Below are 24,683 nucleotides of genomic sequence, written 5' to 3' on the forward strand. Positions count from 1 at the left end.
ATCGGGGAATCGAACCCCGGTCTCCCGCGTGACAGGCGGGGATACTGGCCACGATTTGGAGAAGCTTAGACATCGCCAAACTCTACTATTACTCACGGGAAAAAGAAAAAGAAAACACTCCCCGTCGGGGAATCGAACCCCGGTCTCCCGCGTGACAGGCGGGGATACTGGCCACTATACTAACGAGGAGAGATGGTTTGGAGAAGGCTTAGACATCGGCACACTCCACTATTACTCACCGGAAAAACAAAAAGAAAACACTCCCCGTCGGGGAATCGAACCCCGGTCTCCCGCGTGACAGGCGGTGCTACTGGCCACTATACTAACGAGGAGAGATGGTTTGGAGAAGCTTAGACATCGCCAAACTCCACTATTACTCACCGGAAAAAGAAAAAGAAAACACTCCCCGTCGGGGAATCGAACCCCGGTCTCCCGCGTGACAGGCGGGGATACTGGCCACTATACTAACGAGGAGAGTTGATTTGGAGAAGCTTAGACATCGACAAACTCTACTATTACTCACGGGAAAAAGAAAACACTCCCCGTCGGGGAATCGAACCCCGGTCTCCCGCGTGACAGGCGGGGATACTGGCCACTATACTAACGAGGAGAGACGGTTTGGAGAAGCTTAGACATCGCCAAACTCTACTATTACTCACTGGAAAAAAGAAAAAAAAATCAGAACATCCCCCTCGCGAGGGGCACGATCAAATGCAGAGCATTTCCGCGGGGGGCGTGCCTGCAAGTCTTATGGATTACGTATTGGTTGCTGTTGTTGTAATTGTTGTCTTCCAGCGTAGACATTGTCGATGAAGTCGATGGTGAAACGTGAAACGTGCCGTGAACCCCCTGCCGCGGCTATTACGCAACGTGGAGAGGCTACGACGCAACGTGGCGCGGCTATGACGCAACACAATCCAACACAATCCACTTTAATCCAACCCAATCCAAATCCAATCCAAGCCAAGCCAATCCAATCCAATCCAATCCAATCCAATGCCCTTCGCGAGAGAGTGTTATAGCGCCGAAATCGCGCCACCACATGAACGCGAACCGAACGCGGCGAGAGAGGGTGTTGCGAGCGGAGAGAAGGCGAGGAGGCCGCGGGGGAGAGGGCGCACCTGTGGCCGACGGTTGAATGAGTCAAGGATATAAGGCGCGTGCGTAACCTTCCACTCTGTGTCGGCTCCGTGGAGCAGTCGGTAAAGTGCCGTGTACCTTGCGTTCCGCCCGCAGAGTCGCGGGATCAAAACCTGGCGCCGGAAGGTATTATTTCTTTATATAGTGTAGGGTGCGGACTACGTAGTGATGCGGACTACGGACGCCAACGCGGGTGACATCGTGAGTTACTAAAATGCTCTGCATTTAAAAAGAAAACACTACCCGCCGGGGAATCGAACCCCGGTCTTCCGCGTGACAGGCGGGGATACTGGCCACTACACTAACGAGGAGAGATGGTTTGGAGAAGCTTAGACATCGGCACACTCCACTATTACTCACCGGAAAAAGAAAAAGAAAACACTCCCCGTCGGGGAATCGAACCCCGGTCTCCCGCGTGACAGGCGGTGCTACTGGCCACTATACTAACGCGGAGAGATGATTTGGAGAAGCTTAGACATCGCCAAACTCTACTATTACTCACTGGAAAAAAGAAAAAGAAAACACTCCCCGTCGGGGAATCGAACCCCGGTCTCCCGCGTGACAGGCGGGGATACTGGCCACTATACTAACGAGGAGAGATGGTTTGGAGAAGCTTAGACATCGCCAAACTCCACTATTACTCACCGGAAAAAGAAAAAGAAAACACTCCCCATCGGGGAATCGAACCCCGGTCTCCCGCGTGACAGGCGGGGATACTGGCCGCTATACTAACGAGGAGAGATGGTTTGGAGAAGCCTAGACATCGGCAAACTCCACTATTACTCACCGGAAAAAGAAAAAGAAAACACTCCCCATCGGGGAATCGAACCCCGGTCTCCCGCGTGACAGGCGGGGATACTGGCCACTATACTAACGAGGAGAGATGGTTTGGAGAAGCTTAGACATCGCCAAACTCCACTATTACTCACCGGAAAAAGAAAAAGAAAACACTCCTCGTCGGGGAATCGAACCCCGGTCTCCCGCGTGACAGGCGGGGATACTGGCCACGATTTGGAGAAGCTTAGACATCGCCAAACTCTACTATTACTCACGGGAAAAAGAAAAAGAAAACACTCCCCTTCGGGGAATCGAACCCCGGTCTCCCGCGTGACAGGCGGGGATACTGGCCACTATATTAACGAGGAGAGATGGTTTGGAGAAGGCTTAGACATCGGCACACTCCACTATTACTCACCAGAAAAAGAAAAAGAAAACACTCCCCGTCGGGGAATCGAACCCCGGTCTCCCGCGTGACAGGCGGGGATACTGGCCACTATACTAACGAGGAGAGATGGTTTGGAGAAGCTTAGACATCGCCAAACTCTACTATTACTCACGGGGAAAAGAAAAAGAAACACTCCCCGTCGGGGAATCGAACCCCGGTCTCCCACGTGACAGGCGGGGATACTGGCCACTACACTAACGAGGAGAGTTGATTTGGAGAAGCTTAGACATCGCCAAACTCTACTATTACTCACGGGAAAAAGAAAAAGAAAACACTCCCCGTCGGGGAATCGAACCCCGGTCTCCCGCGTGACAGGCGGGGATACTGGCCACTATACTAACGAGGAGAGATGGTTTGGAGAAGCTTAGACATCGGCACACTCCACTATTACTCACCGGAAAAAGAAAAAGAAAACACTCCCCGTCGGGGAATCGAACCCCGGTCTCCCGCGTGACAGGCGGGGATACTGGCCACTATACTAACGAGGAGAGATGGTTTGGAGAAGCTTAGACATCGCCAAACTCCACTATTACTCACCGGAAAAAGAAAAAGAAAACACTCTCCGTCGGGGAATCGAACCCCGGTCTCCCGCGTGACAGGCGGGGATACTGGCCACTATACTAACGAGGAGAGATGGTTTGGAGAAGCTTAGACATCCCCAAATTCTACTATTACTCACTGGAAAAAAGAAAAAGAAAACACTCCCCGTCGGGGAATCGAACCCTGGTCTCCCGCGTGACAGGCGGGGATACTGGCCACTATACTAACGAGGAGAGATGGTTTGGAGAAGCTTAGACATCGGCACACTCCACTATTACTCACCGGAAAAAGAAAAAGAAAACACTCCCCGTCGGGGAATCGAACCCCGGTCTCCCGCGTGACAGGCGGGGATACTGGCCACTATACTAACGAGGAGAGATGGTTTGGAGAAGCTTAGACATCGCCAAACTCCACTATTACTCACCGGAAAAAGAAAAAGAAAACACTCCCCATCGGGGAATCGAACCCCGGTCTCCCGCGTGACAGCGGGGATACTGGCCACTATACTAACGAGGAGAGATGGTTTGGAGAAGCTTAGACATCGCCAAACTCTACTATTACTCACTGGAAAAAAGAAAAAGAAAACACTCCCCGTCGGGGAATCGAACCCCGGTCTCCCGCGTGACAGGCGGGGATACTGGCCACTATACTAACGAGGAGAGATGGTTTGGAGAAGCTTAGACATCGCCAAACTCTACTATTACTCACCGGAAAAAGAAAAAGAAAACACTCCCCATCGGGGAATCGAACCCCGGTCTCCCGCGTGACAGGCGGGGATACTGGCCACTATACTAACGAGGAGAGATGGTTTGGAGAAGCTTAGACATCGCCAAACTCTACTATTACTCACTGGAAAAAAGAAAAAGAAAACACTCCCCGTCGGGGAATCGAACCCCGGTCTCCCGCGTGACAGGCGGGGATACTGGCCACTATACTAACGAGGAGAGATGGTTTGGAGAAGCTTAGACATCGGCACACTCCACTATTACTCACCGGAAAAAGAAAAAGGAAACACTCCCCATCGGGGAATCGAACCCCGGTCTCCCGCGTGACAGGCGGGGATACTGGCCACTATACTAACGAGGAGAGATGATTTGGAGAAGCTTAGACATCGCCAAACTCTACTATTACTCACTGGAAAAAAGAAAAAGAAAACACTCCCCGTCGGGGAATCGAACCCCGGTCTCCCGCGTGACAGGCGGGGATACTGGCCACTATACTAACGAGGAGAGATGGTTCGGAGAAGCTTAGACATCGGCACACTCCACTATTACTCACCGGAAAAAGAAAAAGAAAACACTCCCCGTCGGGGAATCGAACCCCGGTCTCCCGCGTGACAGGCGGGGATACTGGCCACTATACTAACGAGGAGAGATGGTTAGGAGAAGCTTAGACATCGCCAAACTCTACTATTACTCACGGGGAAAAGAAAAAGAAACACTCCCCGTCGGGGAATCGAACCCCGGTCTCCCACGTGACAGGCGGGGATACTGGCCACTATACTAACGAGGAGAGTTGATTTGGAGAAGCTTAGACATCGCCAAACTCTACTATTACTCACGGGAAAAAGACAAAGAAAACACTCCCCGTCGTGGAATCGAACCCCGGTCTCCCGCGTGACAGGCGGGGATAGTGGCCACTATACTAACGAGGAGAGATGGTTTGGAGAAGCTTAGACATCGCCAAACTCTACTATTACTCACCGGAAAAAGAAAAAGAAAACTCTCCCCGTCGGGGAATCGAACCCCGGTCTCCCGCGTGACAGGTGGGGATACTGGCCACTATACTAACGAGGGGAGATGGTTTGGAGAAGCTTAGACATCGCCAAACTCCACTATTACTCACCGGAAAAAGAAAAAGAAAACACTCCCCATCGGGGAATCGAACCCCGGTCTCCCGCGTGACAGGCGGGGATACTGGCCACTATACTACTATACTAACGAGGAGAGATGGTTTGGAGAAGCTTAGACATCGGCAAACTCCACGATTACTCACCGGAAAAAGAAAAAGAAAACACTCCCCGTCGGGGAATCGAACCCCGGTCTCCCGAGTGACAGGCGGAGATACTGGCCACTATACTAACGAGGAGAGTTGATTTGGAGAAGCTTAGACATCGCCAAACTCTACTATTACTCACGGGAAAAAGAAAAAGAAAACACTCCCCGTCGGGGAATCGAACCCCGGTCTCCCGCGTGACAGGCGGGGATACTGGCCACTATACTAACGAGGAGAGATGGTTTGGAGAAGCTTAGACATCGCCAAACTCCACTATTACTCACCGGAAAAAGAAAAAGAAAACACTCCCCATCGGGGAATCGAACCCCGGTCTCCCGCGTGACAGGCGGGGATACTGGCCACTATACTAACGAGGAGAGATGGTTTCGAGAAGCTTAGACATCGGCAAACTCCACTATTACTCACCGGAAAAAGAAAAAGAAAACACTCCCCGTCGGGGAATCGAACCCCGGTCTCCCGCGTGACAGGCGGGGACACTGGCCACTATACTAACGAGGAGAGATGGTTTGGAGAAGCTTAGACATCGCCAAACTCCACTATTACTCACCGGAAAAAGAAAAAGAAAACACTCCCCGTCGGGGAATCGAACCCCGGTCTCCCGCGTGACAGGCGGGGATACTGGCCACTATACTAACGAGGAGAGTTTATTTGGAGAAGCTTAGACATCGCCAAACTCTACTATTACTCACTGGAAAAAAGAAAAAGATAACACTACCCGTCGGGGAATCGAACCCCGGTCTTCCGCGTGACAGGCGGGGATACTGGCCACTACACTAACGAGGAGAGATGGTTTGGAGAAGCTTAGACATCGGCACACTCCACTATTACTCACCGGAAAAAGAAAAAGAAAACACTCCCCGTCGGGGAATCGAACCCCGGTCTCCCGCGTGACAGGCGGTGCTACTGGCCACTATACTAACGAGGAGAGATGATTTGGAGAAGCTTAGACATCGCCAAACTCTACTATTACTCACTGGAAAAAAGAAAAAGAAAACACTCCCCGTCGGGGAATCGAACCCCGGTCTCCCGCGTGACAGGCGGGGATACTGGCCACTATACTAACGAGGAGAGATGGTTTGGAGAAGCTTAGACATCGCCAAACTCCACTATTACTCACCGGAAAAAGAAAAACAAAACACTCCCCATCGGGGAATCGAACCCCGGTCTCCCGCGTGACAGGCGGGGATACTGGCCGCTATACTAACGAGGAGAGATGGTTTGGAGAAGCTTAGACATCGGCAAACTCCACTATTACTCACTGGAAAAAGAAAAAGTAAACACTCCCCATCGGGGAATCGAACCCCGGTCTCCCGCGTGACAGGCGGGGATACTGGCCGCTATACTAACGAGAAGAGATGGTTTGGAGAAGCTTAGACATCGGCAAACTCCACTATTACTCACCGGAAAAAGAAAAAGAAAACACTCCCCGTCGGGGAATCGAAACCCGGTCTCCCGCGTGACAGGCGGGGATACTGGCCACTATACTAACGAGGAGAGATGGTTTGGAGAAGCTTAGACATCGCCAAACTCCACTATTACTCACCGGAAAAAGAAAAAGAAAACACTCCCCGTCGGGGAATCGAACCCCGGTCTCCCGCGTGACAGGCGGGGATACTGGCCACGATTTGGAGAAGCTTAGACATCGCCAAACTCTACTATTACTCACGGGAAAAAGAAAAAGGAAACACTCCCCGTCGGGGAATCGAACCCCGGTCTCCCGCGTGACAGGCGGGGATACTGGCCACTATACTAACGAGGAGAGATGGTTTGGAGAAGGCTTAGACATTGGCACACTCCACTATTACTCACCGGAAAAAGAAAAAGTAAACACTCCCCGTCGGGGAATCGAACCCCGGTCTCCCGCGTGACAGGCGGTGCTACTGGCCACTATACTAACGAGGAGAGATGATTTGGAGAAGCTTAGACATCGCCAAACTCTACTATTACTCACTGGAAAAAAGAAAAAGAAAACACTCCCCGTCGGGGAATCGAACCCCTGTCTCCCGCGTGACAGGCGGGGATACTGGCCACTATACTAACGAGGAGAGATGGTTTGGAGAACCTTAGACATCGGCACACTCCACTATTACTCACCGGAAAAAGAAAAAGAAAACACTCCCCGTCGGGGAATCGAACCCCGGTCTCCCGCGTGACAGGCGGGGATACTGGCCACTATACTAACGAGGAGAGATGGTTTGGAGAAGCTTAGACATCGCCAAACTCTACTACTACTCACGGGGAAAAGAAAAAGAAACACTCCCCGTCGGGGAATCGAACCCCGGTCTCCCGCGTGACAGGCGGGGATACTGGCCACTATACTAACGAGGAGAGTTGATTTGGAGAAGCTTAGACATCGCCAAACTCTACTATTACTCACGGGAAAAATACAAAGAAAACACTCCCCGTCGTGGAATCGAACCCCGGTCTCCCGCGTGACAGGCGGGGATACTGGCCACTATACTAACGAGGAGAGATGGTTTGGAGAAGCTTAGACATCACCAAACTCCACTATTACTCACCGGAAAAAGAAAAAGAAAACACTCCCCGTCGGGGAATCGAACCCCGGCCTCCCGCGTGACAGGCGGGGATACTGGCCACTATACTAACGAGGATTTTTTTTTTTCTTTACTGCATGGAAAACTACCCTTAATACAGCCTACAAAAGTTATGAGTCATCCAAGAAGATGCATATCACAGCAGCTAAAATTAGCCGTTCGTTAAAACTCTGGCAGGCAGACGCACGCGTCCAACAGATGCAGCCATTCTGGTGGGTCACTTTGCGCCGCATAAATGCTCCGCACCAACGCAGTTTGCTCCCGAAAAATGGACTTCGTTGGGCGAGGGGGTTCCGCGTGCCTGTCCGTCATGCGGCACTTCCACAAGCTATACAATCCGATCACAACAAATATATCATAGGGCACTCCAGTAACATCTCTAAAAGGCAAGAACCGAATTGTATAAGGGGTAATGTCTATGTCCTTTTTAAGAGTTCGTTGCAACACATCCCAGAAAAACACCGCATCCCGGCACAAAACAAAACAATGATCAATGGTTTCAGGTTGATTGCATAAACGGCAATTGTCAGACCAAGGAATAGACATTCCTTTCTCGCGCAACCATGTTTTCACTGGTAGTGTTGATGTATGCAGCTTAAAGAAAAACGTTTTTGCATTTGGAGGAAGACACATACGTGTGACCCGCTTCAAAACACTGTCCTTATGGTGGCCAATGTAAGGCTGGCGATAAACCGGCACTGGGAACAGACTCTCTAATAAAGTGTTCGTCAAAGCCTTCCTGGAAAGGGTAAACAGATATTGCAGGGAAAACCTCGCAGTAAGGAAATTGAAGGTGTCGACCACCTCCTTTAAAAACCCCCATGGCGGCTTCATACTGACTTCACCAGTGGAGACAAGCAAAAACGGTAAATGAAAACTTATGCGCTGTTGAATAACGTTGAGCAGAAGTGGATGATGCGTCACCTTATAGAAGAAAAACCTAGATACAAGCTGGTGTACAAACAAATGTATCAGCCCAGCACCCCCAGACACTAATGGAAGAACGAGGAGAGATGGTTTGGAGAAGCTTAGACATCGGCAAACTCCACTATTACTCACTGGAAAAAGAAAAAGACAACACTCCCCGTCGGGGAATCGAACCCCGGTCTCCCGCGTGACAGGCGGGGATACTGGCCACTATACTAACGAGGAGAGATGATTTGGAGAAGCTTAGACATCGCCAAACTCTACTATTACTCACTGGAAAAAAGAAAAAGAAAACACTACCCGTCGGGGAATCGAACCCCGGTCTTCCGCGTGACAGGCGGGGATACTGGCCACTATACTAACGAGGAGAGATGGTTTGGAGAAGCTTAGACATCGCCAAACTCTACTATTACTCACCGGAAAAAGAAAAAGAAATAACTCCCCGTCGGGGAATCGAACCCCGGTCTCCCGCGTGACAGGCGGGGATACTGGCCACTATACTAACGAGGAGAGACGATTTGGAGAAGCTTAGACATCGCCAAACTCTACTATTACTCACCGGAAAAAGAAAAAGAAAACTCTCCCCGTCGGGGAATCGAACCCCAGTTTCCCGCGTGACAGGCGGGGATACTGGCCACTATACTAACGAGGAGAGATGGTTTGGAGGAGCTTAGACATCGCCAAACTCCACTATTACTCACCGGAAAAAGAAAAAGAAAACACTCCCCATCGGGGAATCGAACCCCGGTCTCCCGCGTGACAGGCGGGGATACTGGCCACTATTGGCGGTGAGATGTTTGAGTGGCGCCCCCTGGCTCTGACGTCAGCTTAGGGACTCGCGCCGCTGTCGTCTGCTACACCGCTACACTCCGCTTGTGAGGGGCAGCAGTGTCTGTGCTAGAAATCTCCCGCTTTGTTGCTGTAGTGCATTTAAAAAGTGCATTTCTATAGTGCTTCAGTTACTTTGCCAGCTTCTGACGCATCTGAATAATTTAAAGCTGTATCCCCCACAAGTTTGCAACACATGAGGAGATAGAGAACAACTTTCTTCAGAGCATCGGTCAGAAGATCGCGCGTAACTCGTCCTTCCTGGCTTATTCGCGAGGATCAACGCTCAGAGCCCCTCGATAAGTATTCAAAATGCGAAGGCTTCCCTGCAGAATTTTTGAGGTGCTCTTATGAAGACCCAACAGTCTAATGCTGCCTACCAAGCAGCGCGGGCCCCTACACGCGCATCGCACGTACAGCAGGAAATAAAACGGCTGTCTTCTATTTCTTTTGTTGTTGTTTTCTTGTATCAGATTAATGTATCTTGTTGTTTTTTTGTGCCCGACGCATTAGTTTTTCTGCACCATCCCAAACGTGTTATTAGGAGGTTTGGGGGTGTTTGGGAGTCTCACAAAGATACTGTGGATATTTTACTTAGGTTGTATGGCATACATTCCCTTTTTCACAAATTTGCTTTCACTACGGCTGCGTGTAAGAATGTGCATATCCGCAGCGTGCTTTGTTTATTCACATGGAAATACAATGAGGAGGTTTGTGCTGCGCCACCGTGATCGCGCCCCAAACAACGTTGTCCACATTACTCGAAGGCGGCTTTTGTGCCCCGAATTTGTTATCATACCATCGTTATCATAACGAACTGACTCTGAACCCCAACAATGATGACATGATTACGGCGTGGAAGGCATTATATACTCGCTAACTAACGCAATAAATAGTATACCTGCAAATAACACAAGAATCGAAACCGATGAATATTTCTAGGCAGGTCTTTATTGTTTTCGAACCATTCCAGGCGCAAAGAACAAATCCTATTCTACTCGGGATGGCGTTCTAAGAAAAAAAGAAAATTGCTTTTACTCTCTTGTCCTTGACTGAGGACCCGGCCCACTAAGCAGCTCGATTTCATTGTTAGATAAAGTTTTCTCCTCCTCCCCTTCCTCCCCCCCCTCTTGAGTGCAGTTTTCCTATAACGCATATCCGAATATCGGGAGGATATGGCTGTGGAAAATGTACCGAAATATCCCTCCAGGTCTGAACAAACAGAGTGTTATTGTATCTTTAACGTAGACGGGACTCGTTTTGCTCAATGAACCTCCTACTGGTTAGAAGCCTCGTACAAAACCAGCGCGCGCCTATACACACAGTGGGTTATTTGGAACTCAACCTATAGTTTTTGCAGCCTATAGTGCAGGTCGGCCAACTTGCATGTCATGACAAAGTAAAGTGATGTGATACAATAAGACGTGGTACTTTCGAGCATTCGGCAAGGTCGCAAAAACTGTTTTTCCATACCTTTGATTACCGGGAATCATAATGCCTTCTGCCAAAGCCGATAGCCCTGAAGGCCAGAATTTGTTTTGGTCTTTCATTTTCGCTGCTGTCGGTTATTATTGCAGCTGACTGTTCCCTTTTCGAAAAATTGCTTAATACAGAAGCTGACGCCTAGCTCCGACTCGTCGCGCTACGCACACGACCGGCTTCGCAAGGAAGGTGGCGACGCCGGCAATGTTTCTTCCGTAGCGGTATCTAAAACTATACTTTAACTCACACTTTAAGCCTATTATTATGATAAAATGTTACCCACACGCCAATTCTGGTGCGGTCAAGCATCGGACGTTGACCGAGCGCAAAGAAACAGCAGGGAGAGCGAGCCTGAGTGAAGCAGACGACAAATGCGAGAATCCCTAAGCTGACGTCACGGAGGCGTGCTCCGCAGCGCCGCCTGTGTTCGCGCTCACCGCCAATACTAACGAGGAGAGTTTTTTTTTTTTCTTTAATACATAGAAATTTTATCGTGGAGTTTGCCGATGTCTAAGCTTCTCCAAACCATCTCTCCTCGTTAGTATAGAGAGAAGTCTTGGCTGACTTCTCTCTATACTAACGAGGAGAGATGGTTTGGAGAAGCTTAGACATCGGCAAACTCCACGATTACTCACCGGAAAAAGAAAAAGACCACACTCCCCGTCGGGGAATCGAACCCCGGTCTCCCGCGTGACAGGCGGGGATACTGGCCACTATACTAACGAGGAGAGATGGTTTGGAGAAGCTTAGACATCGGCACACTCCACTATTACTCACTGGAAAAAGAAAAAGAAAACTCTCCCCGTCGGGGAATCGAACCCCGGTCTCCCGCGTGACAGGCGGGGATACTGGCCACAACACTAACGAGGAGAGATGGTTTGGAGAAGCTTAGACATCGGCAAACTCCACTATTACTCACCGGAAAAAGAAAAAGAAAACACTCCCCGTCGGGGAATCGAACCCCGGTCTCCCGCGTGACAGGCGGGGATACTGGCCACTATACTAACGAGGAGAGATGGTTTGGAGAAGCTTAGACATCGCCAAACTCTACTATTACTCACTGGAAAAAAGAAAAAGAAAACACTACCCGTCGGGGAATCGAACCCCGGTCTTCCGCGTGACAGGCGGGGATACTGGCCACCATACTAACGAGGAGAGATGGTTTGGAGATGCTTAGACATCGGCACACTCCACTATTACTCACCGGAAAAAGAAAAAAAAAACACTCCCCGTCGGGGAATCGAACCCCGGTCTCCCGCGTGACAGGCGGTGCTACTGGCCACTCTACTAACGAGGAGAGATGATTTGGAGAAGCTTAGACATCGCCAAACTCTACTATTACTCACTGGAAAAAAGAAAAAGAAAACACTCCCCGTCGGGGAATCGAACCCCGGTCTCCCGCGTGACAGGCGGGGATACTGGCCACTATACTAACGAGGAGAGATGGTTTGGAGAAGCTTAGACATCGCCAAACTCCACTATTACTCACCGGAAAAAGAAAAAGAAAACACTCCCCATCGGGGAATCGAACCCCGGTCTCCCGCGTGACAGGCGGGGATACTGGCCGCTATACTAACGAGGAGAGATGGTTTGGAGAAGCTTAGACATCGGCAAACTCCACTATTACTCACCGGAAAAAGAAAAAGAAAACACTCCCCATCGGGGAATCGAACCCCGGTCTCCCGCGTGACAGGCGGGGATACTGGCCGCTATACTAACGAGGAGAGATGGTTTGGAGAAGCTTAGACATCGCCAAACTCCACTATTACTCACCGGAAAAAGAAAAAGAAAACACTCCCCGTCGGGGAATCGAACCCCGGTCTCCCGCGTGACAGGCGGGGATACTGGCCACTATACTAACGAGGAGAGTTGATTTGGAGAAGCTTAGACATCGCCAAACTCTACTATTACTCACGGGAAAAAGAAAAAGAAAACACTCCCCGTCGGGGAACCGAACCCCGGTCTCCGCGTGACAGGCGGGGATACTGGCCACTATACTAACGAGGAGAGATGGTTTGGAGAAGCTTAGACATCGCCAAACTCTACTATTACTCACCGGAAAAAGAAAAAGAAAACACTCCCCGTCAGGGAATCGAACCCGGGTCTCCCGCGTGACAGGCGGGGATACTGGCCACTATACTAACGAGGAGAGATGATTTGGCGAAGCTTAGACATCGCCAAACTCTCCTATTACTCACCGGAAAAAGAAAAAGAAAACACTCCCCGTCGGGGAATCGAACCCCGGTCTCCCGCGTGACAGGCGGGGAGACTGGCCACTATACTAACGAGGATTTTTTTTTATTGCCGGATTTTCACAACACATAAAACAACATTACATATCATCAAAATAAAACACTCAACTCTGGAATAGTGAGGCTGCCTGCCAAGAAAGGGTTGGCGTTGTCAATTAAAATAGCATCAGTTTTGTCAGCTGCTGTATTTCTGGCAGCAAACCGAGATTTCCTCCTCACACTTAATAATTTCGACAAAGCGACAAATACCCTATTTAAAATACTGTCGGGAAAACGTGCATGGATATCGTTATACAGCCTTGCTGTGCGAGAGCGCCATAGACTTTGGAGGCCCACTACCATTACTAAATCACAAGGCCCTCCAACCTGATGGTCCACTGCAAGAAACCGCATACCATGAGCGTTTAAAGAAAGTATTTTCATAGTGTCCTTTGTAGTGCATACCAAAAATACACTCCCTCTCAAAAATGCAAAAACACGTGGTCTATTGTCTCTGGCAATTTTATCTAAAACAGTCTGTCTCCCGTTCGTACAAATAGCACCTGTGTTTCATATATTTTCTAACTAATAATCTACCTGTATGCAGACTAAAGAAAAAGAACCTAACCCCTGTCTGAATTTGCGTTTTTTTTTTCACCCTCTGAAGTACGTCCTGCACTGGGCCTCCAGAGTACATAGCTCTGTACATTGGCACAGGGAATACAGTATCCCCAATTATTATACAGGTTTTTCCTTTTTACCGTACTTAAGTATACTTTTGAAAACAGTGCTTTCATAAAATTTACACATCCAACGACTCCTTTGAAAAAACCAAAAATGCCTCCATGCATATACCCAGTGGTTACAACAAATTCAGGTAGAAGCCTGCCCAGCCTTACCTGACCCACTGACCTTAGAAAGGGTCGCTTACATCTTTTAAAAACAGAACTGTACTTACGAGCTTTCGCACAAATAATTGCGCCAATCCCAGTTCCCCGTCTTTTATTTCGCCTGAATAGGTTGGTGCGGCTAAGCCTCTCCAATTGGAGGCCCACACGAAAACAGTAAGGACCCGATGCAGTTTTTGCACATTTGTACGCGAACAGTGGAGCACTTGCATCACGTACCACAGTTTACTAACAAAAAACAGATTGCACACTGTTGCCCTAGCAAAGGTTGATAAATAAGCCCCCCTCCACTTGTCTGTCTCTGCTCGAGTCTCCTGTGTTTGTTCGTGCCAATAGGGCTCACTGTCTTTATAACACTGTAGTGGGGCTCCAAGGTACTTTACGGGGGTTGTTAGCCAGCTTACGTTGGCAAAAGTGTCAGGGGTTGATTGCCATTCTCCATGCCAGGACCCCAGGCACTTTCCCCAATTTACAAGGCTTCCGGTTATTGTACTAAACTGTTTTGTTATCTCAACTACTTTGTTAACACTTTCTCTGTTTTCACAGACTACCGCAATGTCGTCTGCATAAGCCAATACTTTTACCTAGGACTCATGCCATCGGAACTCTCGAATTTCTACGTCTTCGAAGATAGGCACCAGGCGAAGCAAGCGTGGCACGTAAATGGGCACTCCCAATGCCTTGTTGACAACTTACCGCGTGGTGCGATTCTGGTACGCCACTGCTACACCCTCTTTGATAACACAACCGACGTTTATATAGTCCAAAATAGAAAACAATACTTCGTGTTATACACAATCAAAGGCCTTTTCAAGGTCTAGCTAAAGCACGGCGACTCCTAGATGCATGGCATCGGAACACTCCAGCGCACACCTTGCCTTATGTATATTGGTGCAAATAGACCTTCCCCGTATACCTCAAGCCTGCTGAGAGCCGAATATTTTATTAATCACTCCCTGGAGCCTACTTGCTAGTATCTTCAAAAATATTTTATAGCCCACATTTGTAAATGAAATGGGCCTCTATGACGTAACCTGCTTAAGTTTTCGATGCGAAGCATCTCATTCACTCGCCTTGTCCCTGCATCCATCCGGCGTTGTTGTCGGTGTTGTCGGCGTCCACCCTCCCCCATTCTCCTCGCCGCGCCAGCTGCGCTCTCCGCCGCTCACCCCCTCTCCTCTCCGATAGCGTACACGCTCTCGCGAGGGGCATTGGATTGGATTCGATTGGCTTGGCTTGGCTTGGCTTGGCTTGGCTTGGCTTGGCTTGGATTGGATTGGATTGGAACTCTGCGATGCTTCGCATCACCTCAGGGTTCCCCTGGGGAAGGTGGTGTAATTTTTGTCGACATCTTCGGTTTTGGGAATTAACACCGTGTGAGCAGTTACGTAAAAAGGTGGCAGTGATTTCAAATTACATGATTCCTTGAAAGCAGCCGCTAATACCGGTGATATTTCACTCTTAAATTGTTTGTAGAACGCCGCACACAAAACATCCGGGCCTGGCGATTTCCCTCGGCTTAAATTATCAATGGCGTCTTCAACGTGTTTCGATTATATTGGTTTTGTAACCACTCCTTTGTTTCATCGTCAAGCTTCGGCATGTTGCTGAGGAATTCTCTCTTGAAGCTTTCGATATCGGCAGCGCGAAAAGCAAACAGCGACTGATAGTGCTCAAAGAAGGCACGCTCGATATTTTTGTTATCCCCGGAAGTTTCGCCGTTCCAGTCAATCTCGGATATATGATTACGACTAGCCTGCGCATTCTCGAGCGTCAAGGCCCTCTTTGTAGGTCTTTCACCCGCTATCGCCTGGACCGCTCTTGCTCGTACAAGGGCTCCGTGATAGCGCTCTTCGTCGATTATTTCTAGCTGTTCTTTTTTTTTGCCTGATGTCGTCTTTTTACTCGCCCGGCTGTTTGCCCTCCTGCTCTGTCAGTGTTTTTAGTTGATCCAGGAGCGACGTTTTCTTTCATTTTGTTCCAACCTTATGCAGCGCGCCTGTTATTGCTTTAATTTTAGACGCTTCGTTTGTTATTTCCCACATTTGCAAGGTCATATTTTGGCTGCCCTGTTCGATTTTGCTAATTTGGTCCTTTACTACGTTGCTGAAATTTTCGTCTTTCAAAACATTTTCATTTACCTTCCACAATTCCCATGTAAAATTGTTCCGCCGTTTTTCGTGCCATATTCTGCACGCGACAAGACAATGATCGCTGAAAGCCAATGGCGAAATACTGTAGCTGCTGCACTTTGGAACCATTTCCACCGATATATAAATCCGGTCCAGTCGGGCGTGGCTAGCGCCTTGAAAGTGCGTGTATTGCACCCTTCTTGCACGTGTATTGCACCCTTCTTGCGCCCTCCAAACATTCGGCAACCTCCTCAAGAGCAAATACAACAATATACTCAGATAACAAATTAGTGCTGACATCATTCAACGGCATTTTGCTTGTCTTGTCACGTGCGGTTAATACGCAGTTGAAATCTCCTAATAATAATATTTGCCAACCAGTGGTAAGCTGTGCCTGATACTATAAAAAAGTCGGCACGCTCGTCCCCAGAATTGGGGGCATAAATGCACAAAACGCGCCATTCAACACTGCGAAAAGAGTAATCACACAGCACTAATCTCCCCGACAAGCACGACGTAATGGTTTGGACAGCTAAGCTAGGTAGCTTTCGCACAAAAAGCACGCAACCCGCCGAAGTGCCGACTGCGTGACTAACACACGCGAAGTACCTCGACGTGAAGCGCCGCACCATTCTCTCAGTCTCTACCTCTCCCTGCACCTTGAATTCCTGAACCGCTAACACGTCAACGTCGTGCTCGGTTAACAGTCGGTACACTTGGCTCGGTAACCGTCGGTACATTTTTCTTTTCCCAGCCAATCTCCCGACGTTGAGAGCAGCTACGTTCAGTGCGAGGTCGTGAGACAGTTTCGTTCAATTAGAGCCGGAGAGCAAGGCGCTTACCTTTGGCGTCTCGAGCTGGCTAGGCGCTCCCTCCCGCCGCTGCGCTGTCCCCTGCATTGCGCTGTTGGGGGGGAGGGCGGCCGGGCGTTTCCGGGTGTTTTCCGGGTGTCTATCGTTTCCGGATGTTGCCCCACCAGGGCAACGGAGGCTCGGCTGCCAAGCACTTTTCGTCGCACATTTAACCAAGCCGTCCTCCGGTGCTGCCGTCATTGCTGGGGTGGCTTCGGGGGTTTTCACTTCCTGGGTGAGGCGGCCTTCTTTCCGGGGCACGGTAGTAGTTTCGGAGGGCTCGCCACCACCAGCGCATTGAGCTGCTTCCACGGCCTCGTTGACATCCATGAGGTGCGCAGAAGTACCTTCGTTGTCAGCGAGTCCCGTCACTGACGCTTATGAGGGGACGCACTGCGTCTTGACGTGACCAAACCACCGGCACCTGGAAAAACGGGGCACCTTACACTCCCACCGCAAATGCGCTGCATGGGACGTCCCGGCGACGGCGCTGCATGGGACGTCCCGGCGCCACAACGAGGGCTAGCTCACCCGCATCCTTTATCTGGTGCGGCAGGTCATCAATCTTGAGTCCTCTTTTTAACTTCAGCAGCACCGTCCTCGTTCTGGAACCCTTGTCGGTGACGCCCTGGACGCGCCACCGCTCCCGGTTCACCTCGGTCACTTTGCCGTACGACGCGAGGGCAGCTAGGATGTCGTCGTCGGCGACGCCGTACAGCAGCCAGTGCAGCTCCAGTCTGACCTGTTGGTCTTGTGGGTCGATGACGACGCATCGCCGGCCCTCTACCTGAAACTTTGTGACCGCGAGCATCTTCTTTGTTGCTTCGGCGCTGCTTAACGTTATTGTGCACACGTGGTTTATCTGGTAAGCCCCTAAGGCGACGACATCGGGGAGCAGACCAGTCCGTGCGAGCACATCCAAAAATACCTTCGACCTAAAGGGTCTGGCCTTCACGTCGCTGTGCAAAAACGACGTTTTTGAAACGATGCGTCCGTTAGGAAGTTTCAGCAGTATAATCTGGTACTCCACGTGATCGCTTCCCGTTGGCATATTTCCGCGGCTCGTCTGAGCCGCTATCACCGCTCCTCTGGAGCTCCTAATTCGCACGTCTGCCCGCGAGCGTGGCCGGAAGTAGGATCACTATACTAACAAGGCGAGATCAACGGGAAGAGCATGGAGTTCACCTAACTGTACTGTTACTCAACGGAGAAGAGAAAAAGAAAACACTCCCCGTCGGGGAATCGAAGCCCGGTCTCCCGCGTGACAGGCGGGGATACTAGCCACTACGTTAACGAGATTTTTTTTATTGCCGGTTTCAGACATCCCAAAAACCTGCTACAGATAAAAAACGCTGGCTTTGCCTAAGCCAGCGTATTATCTTTAAAAACGGGGCATAGACAACACTTTCTCTACTTCCTGCAGCCACTCGGGCGTACAATGTTGACCCTTTCACATTTCTACAATGCGATGGACGCTTTCACAGAAATACTGCCTCGCTGGCCGTCCAGCAACGTCCGAGTTACGAGCTGCCAATCGAGACCTCCATATTCCGTGGAGGACCAGCAACATCAATAGGTCGTAAGGCACTCCATTATCGTTCTCAACTGCCAGAAACCGTATACCATGAGGATCCAAGGGGATTTCCTTTTTCAAAGTTCTCTGAACAACATCCCACAGAAACACCGCATCCCAACAGTCCAAAAATACAGGTTCAACAGTTTCCGGCTTCTTGCATAGCCAACAGTCTGCTCCCCAGGGCACGAGCAAACCCTTCTCAAGCATCCACGTTTTAACCGGGATCACACCAACATGAAGTTTAAAGAAAATCGTTTGAACACCCGGCGGAACAACCATTGCTTTTACACGCTTCAAAACATTTTGTCCTGGGCCACTTCGAAACATGGATCTGTATAGTTGCACAGGAAAGCAGTTTTTAACGAGATCTTTGTAAAACTTCCTCTTCCACACTGAACTCAAATACTCCATGGAGAAATAGCGGAAATACAAATTGTGTCCTGTACGACATCTTTAAATATCCGTGAACCCCTCCGGTATAACACAAACATGACGTAATGAGAAACTGAGGCAGGAGTCTACCTAACCTAACCTGAATTACAGTCATATCCAGAAATCTGGGACACGAAGCAAGGACGCCCCTGGTGGCCACGACGCGAAGCACGCGCGTTTTCAATGGGAAGAGGCTGTTTTTTGAATTTATCTAAAAATACAGGGCATAAATTGCATTTGTGAGAACGGGGAACGCTCCCAGGAATTACTGCGAACATTTTAAAGGCCACAGCACGTTTGCGCACGCAGCATTAGTTGTTCCCACAGCGAATGAAGTTTAAACAATGAGAGCCTATGGAAGCAGCTAAAATTTGGGGCCACTTTCAGCCACAAAAACGCGCCTAGTGACAACACAGTGGCTGAAGTGCAAGTTGTGTTAACTGATATAGCTAGAGCAGGGATTTGGCTTCCCTTGCGTGCAAACGACAAGTCATCACGCGGACGATAAAGCGTTCCAAATTGACAATTTCTGAAACACAGTCACTGTTATCGCCTAGCAGCTACATAAACGCGCTCTTCCTTCAGCGCTTCTGTGTGCCGATGGCCGAGCGGTTTCGCCTCGGGCACTTCGCAATAGTTTCATTTTGCCGGGAAGGGATGTCGATTCCGGACCTCGGAGCTCTTTTCTTTTTTTTTTTTTCATTTAACTTTGGTTATGAAAGGACGACATTTTTGGTGACAAAAGTTTGTACATCTACTGTACCTCGCTCGTTTGCTTTATAAATTTTTTCCACATATCCTTTGAAAGCCTATTTTCTCTGCTTATGAGAGGTGAAAGTTCGTCGCGAAATATTTTTAGCACGGTTTCAATGTTTTTTTGTGTGTGTATATCTTAAGGTAGCTGGCTCTGATTAGTTTATTAAACGTACAGCAGTTATCAACAAAAAAGTTCAGGAATGGCAAAAAATATTACAAAGTTCAGGAATGGCAAAAAATATTGCAAGTGACAGACGTCCCTGCGATAAATGTGCTAGGTAGCGCCATCTACGCAGTTCACGTGAAATAAAAATGCCGCAGTTGAGGAAAGTTACAAGGGCGGCGCTAAGCAACAACTCGTATCATGGGGGTACGTGCGAGAGGGACGATATCTCTCCGTTGTCTGCATTTTGCCTTTAGCTTTGACCGTACAGACGGAAAACTATTCCCTGATGCCTGTTGTTTCATGACCCACGTGCAGCGAAGGCGCGCATGTTTTACATCTTGGTGCTGCGATCGCAATTTTCTTTTAGAGCAGTAAACAATCGTGACAGGTGACAATATTAGAGGGAAGTCATGGCTAAATATCCTAACCACCTCCGCTAAAGGAAAAAAAAATTGGCCGCCACCCCGCCCTGCGAACGTGAATGTCCAGCGAAGCAGTATCAAACACCGCACATGCTGATGGGGGGTGTTTTATTGTTACTTTAGAGTAATGGTAGTGATAATCGCTTTATGGTCGCTGTGGTAGACCGTCATTGGTTCTGCGACCATTTTCGCTACATTCTTATGCAACCGGGAAACACACGCGGGGTAAGGAATGTGCTCCCATTGCCGCCGGCGTGGTTATAAACCATTTTGCGGATTGCACTTCACACGAGAGTTACGAATGAGATCGAATGGCCCTTTCGAAAGCAGCTGCAACCTAACCTTTACCGGGAGCGCGTGCGAGGGTGTTTCCATTGTTCACAGGACCTTATCATCAATAATATGCGGTTTGATGCTTATTGAAACGAATTTTAAACCATCGTCGTCGTTTGACTGAGGGGTGCATATTTATGTTTAATTACTTGGTACGTCCATGTACCCCTCTCCAAATCCGAACTGCTTCGACCGTGTCGGAATGGCACAATCGCATTGGCGTCGGCTACATATCGCGAGGGACCCAGGTTCGAATACGAACACGAGAACCGTTTTTTTTTCTTCAATTCACCAGCTATCATCACCGCTGCCAGTGAAAGTTGGCTTTTCTGCAGTGCGTTTTGGGTTTACACCATGACATTTTCCCACCAACGAGAAGTATACAGCTTCGTTGTAAAAAGACCGAAGGTTCGTCGAGGAAGGACCAGACTTGACGTGGGAGCTTGTTGGAGGTAAGCCTTTCGCATGGATTAGATTTATTTTCGATTATGGATGCCCTGTAGCTAGTATTGCCTGCTCTGGCTATTATTTATGTAGCAGTTACGGTAACTTCGCGTTTCGTGCAGTGCTCTTTCTCCCCCTTTCCCTTTTTTTCAGACACATGCGTGAAAGCTTGTTCGGCAGCGTGCGACGTATCGTTGTCTGCGGATCGTCCTGGTTCCCACGTGTCAAGTGTTGCGCCCACGCACACCAGACATAATCGAATTAGCAGTTATCAAGCCGCTGGCGGTTTGTGCATACTCAAGGTCTAGTCATACAAAGGGCCGGATTCTGTAAACTGGCGGCCGTCTTTGGGAATGACGGGGTTTTGGCGTTAGAAATGCGTGTTTTCCTTGGTTCGGCAGTCCTGTTATCGTAGACAGCCGAAAAAAATAGCGCCGCTCCTGACGAGAAGCAAAACGACAGCTCGAAGCGACGCGACACTGGGCGCAAAAAAAAAAGAAAATAGAAACAGAGAGCCATTTTGACAAGAAGGAAACGACAACAAGGAACGCGACGGTGTGGCCTTCGAGTCACAGTTATTTGCCTTTGTAAATATACCTACAAAATTTCGTCTTTTATTGCGGAGCTTCTAGGTGCTTTTATCTACTTTGCGTGCAAACTGAAGCTACTCAATTTTCGTCGGTAGACGGAAATATCGCAATCCTAAACGCCATCGGCATGCTTTCTGCTAGCGCGCGAGAATTGAAAAGCAGGCGCTGGCTGTTTAACGAAGAGCCATTATAGCTGTGCTTGAACCATGATGATCTTGTCCAAACATACTTTAGTGACAATGTATAATTGATCATTTCCTAAAGCAAACGCCCCATGCAAAGACAGAAAGCGCCGGACTGTTACATGGTCCACCCCCCCCCCCCCCCTCCAACTTTGATCTCAGCATATGAATGACAATTATTCACATGTTTAGTAACAGCGTAGTGCGGACAGGATGCAGAAAAAAACATTTTTTTGTGTTTCAAGTAAGCTCAATGAATGGGCACCCGAGTTGCTTCGTCCAGCCCTGTTACAGACTTGAGTGTGGAAGTTCCCAGTGACTATGAATAAAACCCTGTAAGTACGCGTCATTTACAAGGTATTTCCTTTTTTTTCATTTCGTTTTATAAATTATCAAAGTCATTTTTCTTTCATTTTTTCAGTCTGAAAGTTCCCCCTCGGGCTATGCTACTGGTCGAATAATATATGCATTAAAGAAGGGAAGATAGCAGTTTGTAAACCCTGTTATTATGACATGGCTTGACATTTCATGCTTACAAACTGGTTCGATTTTCCACTTGCTATGGGAATCACATTGATTTGCAATGCGCTATGCATAGAAGGAGAAGCTGAAATTTTAAGGATGTCCAATGCCGTCAGGATTTCCATTAGGGCATGAACCTTCCATCTGCTGGGAAAATAAAAAAATACCCGCGCCTTCCCGCGAGGGGAACACGAGTAAATGCAGAGCATTGGGGGTCGTTAACGCCGCGTAAAGTCGCGTTAGGGTGGGTAGTTGGGTCGTAGTTGCGTTGGTGTTGGTTTGGGGTAGAGAGAGGAGAGTAAAATCGCGTTAGGGTGGATCGAGCGTCAACCAAGGAAGGAAGGAGCAACGCAGTGACTGAAGCACGAGCGACCGCTAGCCGATTTGCAGCGCGCGCAGTAGAGGGAGAGCAGTACGGGGGGGAGAGCGCGCATGCGCAAGCAGCGCGTGCCCTTCCACGTCCCACCGCGCTGCTATCACGGACCTGTTACGCCGAGACCGCGACGGAGCGAACGGGCTGACTACGACGCCTGCGCGCGCCAGCTGCTGTTGAGAGACAGGAGGGAAGGAGAGGCGCACCTGCTGCGGACGCGGAACTGTTGACACCTATAGTCACCAACTGCTATAGTCACCAAGCACCAACCAATTTTGCTATAGTCACCTTTACTGTAACTGTGATTTTTTTTCGTTTCAGTGCCACTGAACGCAAGCCGAGTGTTAAGGGTTACTTGATGAAGGTTATGATCGCAAAATCTATCTATGTGTATTACGGTACCAACTGTTTCAGAGGCGGTCGTCAGAATGAGGTCGGGGATGTTAGAACCACGAGCGGATTGGTTCACCATTTGAGATATAATGGCTAAGGCTAGGTTTATAAACTCAATAGACGTCTTCTTCAAGCTACTAAATTTACTAAATTTCAGAAGCCGGTCAAACAAACGCAAAAAAAGGTTTAATTGAAGGTCAACGACGGTATCGAATTGAAATTTAGCGTGCGCTGCGTCCTTGGACGAATGACAGGCACATGTGGAACAGACAAAGCGTATGTTGGTGCGCAAACTTGCCACTGGTTGAATCAAAGTGTTGATCGTTACATGTATGCATGCGAGGTAGTGGTGGGGGTACAATCGTGGTGAAACAGTGCTCACGTGTGCTCACGAGACATCGGATTTTTTCTTTAGCATTGCGATCTCCCTATCAGTGCGCGCTATTGTCGCCATGTGCCTCCGAGAACATTATAATTAAGAGCCTCTACCACCTCCCTCACTCTCTGGTCCCGAGAGCATGACAGCACAGTTGCATTGCATGCTACAGCCGCGCATCCACACCTAGCACAGTGGGCAGCTAGATGGACTGGCGATTGCAGTCGTTTGCAAGCGTTGTTGCGCTCGAAGTCTATCATTCAAACACCGGTCAATCTGGCCGATTTAAGATGCGCCACAGGAGAATGGAATTTTATAAATAACGCCAACTGCGCATTCGGCGAATTCGCTGACATGTTTTACGCCGCAAGGCCATAGGACGTTTTGCGTGGTTTCCTTCAGCGAATTTACTTTTTTGAACATCGCCTTTAGTTTCGAAGGCGCAGAACATACCGCGTAAATATTGTGCCTGCCTGCCACTTTTTCAGTATGTAAGAAACTCTGTGCGCGTACGAGAGCACTTCGAGGGCTTTTTTATCTAGTTTCGCTTTTTACTTTGGTCATGAATTTTTCTGGGGCATTTTAAGTGCGAATGCACTTTATAAGCGACCCCAAACCTTCCACCGCCAACGGCGGCGGCGGCGGCGGCGGCGGCGTCCGCAGTCCTCCTCTCCCTAGCAACGGCGTGGAGCGGAGAGGAGCGTCGGTAGCAACGGCGCGGTGACGTCACTTCACCACGTGACCGCGCTCGCTCCGCCTCCTCGCCGTGGCTGCGCGGGTGCGCGCCGCTCCCCGCACCGCTCCTCGCGCCGTGACGTCATGGTATGACGTCACAGCGCGCCTCCTCTCCCCAGCAGCTGCCGCGCGCCTCTCTCTCCACCGTGACGTCACACTCTCTCCTCTCCCCCTCGCTCGGCTGCAGCTGCCGTGCGCCGCTGTCCCTCTCCCCTTGCGCTCGCCTCCTCTCTCAGCCACCTGGCTCAGCGCGCTCGGCGCGGCGTACCCCCCTATATATGCAGCGATAAACTGCCAGACCTCCGTGGGTCGGCTCGCGCGCGCTCACGGGCGAATGCCAACGGATTTTAACTTTACTCCCCCTCATAGCATCACCCCGTGCATTCGCACTTAACCATGTTCACCCTCGGGGAAATGCTTGGGAGTTTTTTCGTGAAGTTTGAGCTTTCAAGCTGAGCGCCTTAAGTCCAGCGGATACACGAAGCAGGTGGTGGTTTCCGCGGCTAAAAGTGCCTCAGAATAATTCATGACCAACCGAAAGGAAAAGC

The 24,683-nt window shown here is 49.5% G+C and overlaps 36 non-coding genes across 36 annotated transcripts; all 36 read right to left on the bottom strand.

The window, feature by feature from the left end:
- Positions 1 to 117: 117 nt before the first annotated feature.
- Positions 118 to 189, bottom strand: Trnad-guc (transfer RNA aspartic acid (anticodon GUC)). Its single transcript has one exon. It is a non-coding gene; the product is annotated as a tRNA-Asp (tRNA).
- A 213-nt stretch (positions 190 to 402) lies between these two features.
- Positions 403 to 474, bottom strand: Trnad-guc (transfer RNA aspartic acid (anticodon GUC)). The gene has a single exon. It is a non-coding gene; the product is annotated as a tRNA-Asp (tRNA).
- Positions 475 to 538: 64 nt separating this feature from the next.
- Positions 539 to 610, bottom strand: Trnad-guc (transfer RNA aspartic acid (anticodon GUC)). Its single transcript has one exon. It is a non-coding gene; the product is annotated as a tRNA-Asp (tRNA).
- Positions 611 to 1,664: 1,054 nt separating this feature from the next.
- Trnad-guc (transfer RNA aspartic acid (anticodon GUC)) lies at positions 1,665 to 1,736 on the bottom strand. Its single transcript has one exon. It is a non-coding gene; the product is annotated as a tRNA-Asp (tRNA).
- A 70-nt stretch (positions 1,737 to 1,806) lies between these two features.
- Positions 1,807 to 1,878, bottom strand: Trnad-guc (transfer RNA aspartic acid (anticodon GUC)). Its single transcript has one exon. It is a non-coding gene; the product is annotated as a tRNA-Asp (tRNA).
- A 70-nt stretch (positions 1,879 to 1,948) lies between these two features.
- Trnad-guc (transfer RNA aspartic acid (anticodon GUC)) lies at positions 1,949 to 2,020 on the bottom strand. The gene has a single exon. It is a non-coding gene; the product is annotated as a tRNA-Asp (tRNA).
- Positions 2,021 to 2,356: 336 nt separating this feature from the next.
- Trnad-guc (transfer RNA aspartic acid (anticodon GUC)) lies at positions 2,357 to 2,428 on the bottom strand. The gene has a single exon. It is a non-coding gene; the product is annotated as a tRNA-Asp (tRNA).
- A 211-nt stretch (positions 2,429 to 2,639) lies between these two features.
- On the bottom strand, positions 2,640 to 2,711 carry Trnad-guc (transfer RNA aspartic acid (anticodon GUC)). Its single transcript has one exon. It is a non-coding gene; the product is annotated as a tRNA-Asp (tRNA).
- A 70-nt stretch (positions 2,712 to 2,781) lies between these two features.
- Trnad-guc (transfer RNA aspartic acid (anticodon GUC)) lies at positions 2,782 to 2,853 on the bottom strand. Its single transcript has one exon. It is a non-coding gene; the product is annotated as a tRNA-Asp (tRNA).
- Positions 2,854 to 3,066: 213 nt separating this feature from the next.
- Positions 3,067 to 3,138, bottom strand: Trnad-guc (transfer RNA aspartic acid (anticodon GUC)). The gene has a single exon. It is a non-coding gene; the product is annotated as a tRNA-Asp (tRNA).
- Positions 3,139 to 3,208: 70 nt separating this feature from the next.
- On the bottom strand, positions 3,209 to 3,280 carry Trnad-guc (transfer RNA aspartic acid (anticodon GUC)). Its single transcript has one exon. It is a non-coding gene; the product is annotated as a tRNA-Asp (tRNA).
- A 212-nt stretch (positions 3,281 to 3,492) lies between these two features.
- On the bottom strand, positions 3,493 to 3,564 carry Trnad-guc (transfer RNA aspartic acid (anticodon GUC)). Its single transcript has one exon. It is a non-coding gene; the product is annotated as a tRNA-Asp (tRNA).
- Positions 3,565 to 3,634: 70 nt separating this feature from the next.
- Trnad-guc (transfer RNA aspartic acid (anticodon GUC)) lies at positions 3,635 to 3,706 on the bottom strand. The gene has a single exon. It is a non-coding gene; the product is annotated as a tRNA-Asp (tRNA).
- Positions 3,707 to 3,777: 71 nt separating this feature from the next.
- Trnad-guc (transfer RNA aspartic acid (anticodon GUC)) lies at positions 3,778 to 3,849 on the bottom strand. The gene has a single exon. It is a non-coding gene; the product is annotated as a tRNA-Asp (tRNA).
- Positions 3,850 to 3,919: 70 nt separating this feature from the next.
- On the bottom strand, positions 3,920 to 3,991 carry Trnad-guc (transfer RNA aspartic acid (anticodon GUC)). Its single transcript has one exon. It is a non-coding gene; the product is annotated as a tRNA-Asp (tRNA).
- Positions 3,992 to 4,062: 71 nt separating this feature from the next.
- Positions 4,063 to 4,134, bottom strand: Trnad-guc (transfer RNA aspartic acid (anticodon GUC)). Its single transcript has one exon. It is a non-coding gene; the product is annotated as a tRNA-Asp (tRNA).
- A 70-nt stretch (positions 4,135 to 4,204) lies between these two features.
- On the bottom strand, positions 4,205 to 4,276 carry Trnad-guc (transfer RNA aspartic acid (anticodon GUC)). Its single transcript has one exon. It is a non-coding gene; the product is annotated as a tRNA-Asp (tRNA).
- A 69-nt stretch (positions 4,277 to 4,345) lies between these two features.
- On the bottom strand, positions 4,346 to 4,417 carry Trnad-guc (transfer RNA aspartic acid (anticodon GUC)). Its single transcript has one exon. It is a non-coding gene; the product is annotated as a tRNA-Asp (tRNA).
- Positions 4,418 to 5,063: 646 nt separating this feature from the next.
- Positions 5,064 to 5,135, bottom strand: Trnad-guc (transfer RNA aspartic acid (anticodon GUC)). Its single transcript has one exon. It is a non-coding gene; the product is annotated as a tRNA-Asp (tRNA).
- Positions 5,136 to 5,205: 70 nt separating this feature from the next.
- Positions 5,206 to 5,277, bottom strand: Trnad-guc (transfer RNA aspartic acid (anticodon GUC)). Its single transcript has one exon. It is a non-coding gene; the product is annotated as a tRNA-Asp (tRNA).
- A 70-nt stretch (positions 5,278 to 5,347) lies between these two features.
- Trnad-guc (transfer RNA aspartic acid (anticodon GUC)) lies at positions 5,348 to 5,419 on the bottom strand. The gene has a single exon. It is a non-coding gene; the product is annotated as a tRNA-Asp (tRNA).
- Positions 5,420 to 5,489: 70 nt separating this feature from the next.
- On the bottom strand, positions 5,490 to 5,561 carry Trnad-guc (transfer RNA aspartic acid (anticodon GUC)). Its single transcript has one exon. It is a non-coding gene; the product is annotated as a tRNA-Asp (tRNA).
- A 356-nt stretch (positions 5,562 to 5,917) lies between these two features.
- On the bottom strand, positions 5,918 to 5,989 carry Trnad-guc (transfer RNA aspartic acid (anticodon GUC)). The gene has a single exon. It is a non-coding gene; the product is annotated as a tRNA-Asp (tRNA).
- Positions 5,990 to 6,059: 70 nt separating this feature from the next.
- Trnad-guc (transfer RNA aspartic acid (anticodon GUC)) lies at positions 6,060 to 6,131 on the bottom strand. Its single transcript has one exon. It is a non-coding gene; the product is annotated as a tRNA-Asp (tRNA).
- A 477-nt stretch (positions 6,132 to 6,608) lies between these two features.
- Positions 6,609 to 6,680, bottom strand: Trnad-guc (transfer RNA aspartic acid (anticodon GUC)). The gene has a single exon. It is a non-coding gene; the product is annotated as a tRNA-Asp (tRNA).
- A 356-nt stretch (positions 6,681 to 7,036) lies between these two features.
- Positions 7,037 to 7,108, bottom strand: Trnad-guc (transfer RNA aspartic acid (anticodon GUC)). Its single transcript has one exon. It is a non-coding gene; the product is annotated as a tRNA-Asp (tRNA).
- Positions 7,109 to 7,177: 69 nt separating this feature from the next.
- On the bottom strand, positions 7,178 to 7,249 carry Trnad-guc (transfer RNA aspartic acid (anticodon GUC)). Its single transcript has one exon. It is a non-coding gene; the product is annotated as a tRNA-Asp (tRNA).
- Positions 7,250 to 7,461: 212 nt separating this feature from the next.
- Positions 7,462 to 7,533, bottom strand: Trnad-guc (transfer RNA aspartic acid (anticodon GUC)). The gene has a single exon. It is a non-coding gene; the product is annotated as a tRNA-Asp (tRNA).
- Positions 7,534 to 8,556: 1,023 nt separating this feature from the next.
- Trnad-guc (transfer RNA aspartic acid (anticodon GUC)) lies at positions 8,557 to 8,628 on the bottom strand. The gene has a single exon. It is a non-coding gene; the product is annotated as a tRNA-Asp (tRNA).
- Positions 8,629 to 8,841: 213 nt separating this feature from the next.
- Trnad-guc (transfer RNA aspartic acid (anticodon GUC)) lies at positions 8,842 to 8,913 on the bottom strand. Its single transcript has one exon. It is a non-coding gene; the product is annotated as a tRNA-Asp (tRNA).
- Positions 8,914 to 11,369: 2,456 nt separating this feature from the next.
- Positions 11,370 to 11,441, bottom strand: Trnad-guc (transfer RNA aspartic acid (anticodon GUC)). Its single transcript has one exon. It is a non-coding gene; the product is annotated as a tRNA-Asp (tRNA).
- A 212-nt stretch (positions 11,442 to 11,653) lies between these two features.
- Positions 11,654 to 11,725, bottom strand: Trnad-guc (transfer RNA aspartic acid (anticodon GUC)). The gene has a single exon. It is a non-coding gene; the product is annotated as a tRNA-Asp (tRNA).
- A 356-nt stretch (positions 11,726 to 12,081) lies between these two features.
- Trnad-guc (transfer RNA aspartic acid (anticodon GUC)) lies at positions 12,082 to 12,153 on the bottom strand. The gene has a single exon. It is a non-coding gene; the product is annotated as a tRNA-Asp (tRNA).
- Positions 12,154 to 12,223: 70 nt separating this feature from the next.
- Trnad-guc (transfer RNA aspartic acid (anticodon GUC)) lies at positions 12,224 to 12,295 on the bottom strand. Its single transcript has one exon. It is a non-coding gene; the product is annotated as a tRNA-Asp (tRNA).
- A 70-nt stretch (positions 12,296 to 12,365) lies between these two features.
- Positions 12,366 to 12,437, bottom strand: Trnad-guc (transfer RNA aspartic acid (anticodon GUC)). Its single transcript has one exon. It is a non-coding gene; the product is annotated as a tRNA-Asp (tRNA).
- Positions 12,438 to 12,507: 70 nt separating this feature from the next.
- Positions 12,508 to 12,579, bottom strand: Trnad-guc (transfer RNA aspartic acid (anticodon GUC)). The gene has a single exon. It is a non-coding gene; the product is annotated as a tRNA-Asp (tRNA).
- Positions 12,580 to 24,683: the final 12,104 nt, after the last annotated feature.

Source organism: Haemaphysalis longicornis, unplaced genomic scaffold (genome assembly GCF_048455015.1).
Source record: "Haemaphysalis longicornis isolate Haplotype H1 unplaced genomic scaffold, Haemaphysalis longicornis Haplotype H1 scaffold_3, whole genome shotgun sequence".
NCBI classification, from domain to species: domain Eukaryota; kingdom Metazoa; phylum Arthropoda; class Arachnida; order Ixodida; family Ixodidae; genus Haemaphysalis; species Haemaphysalis longicornis.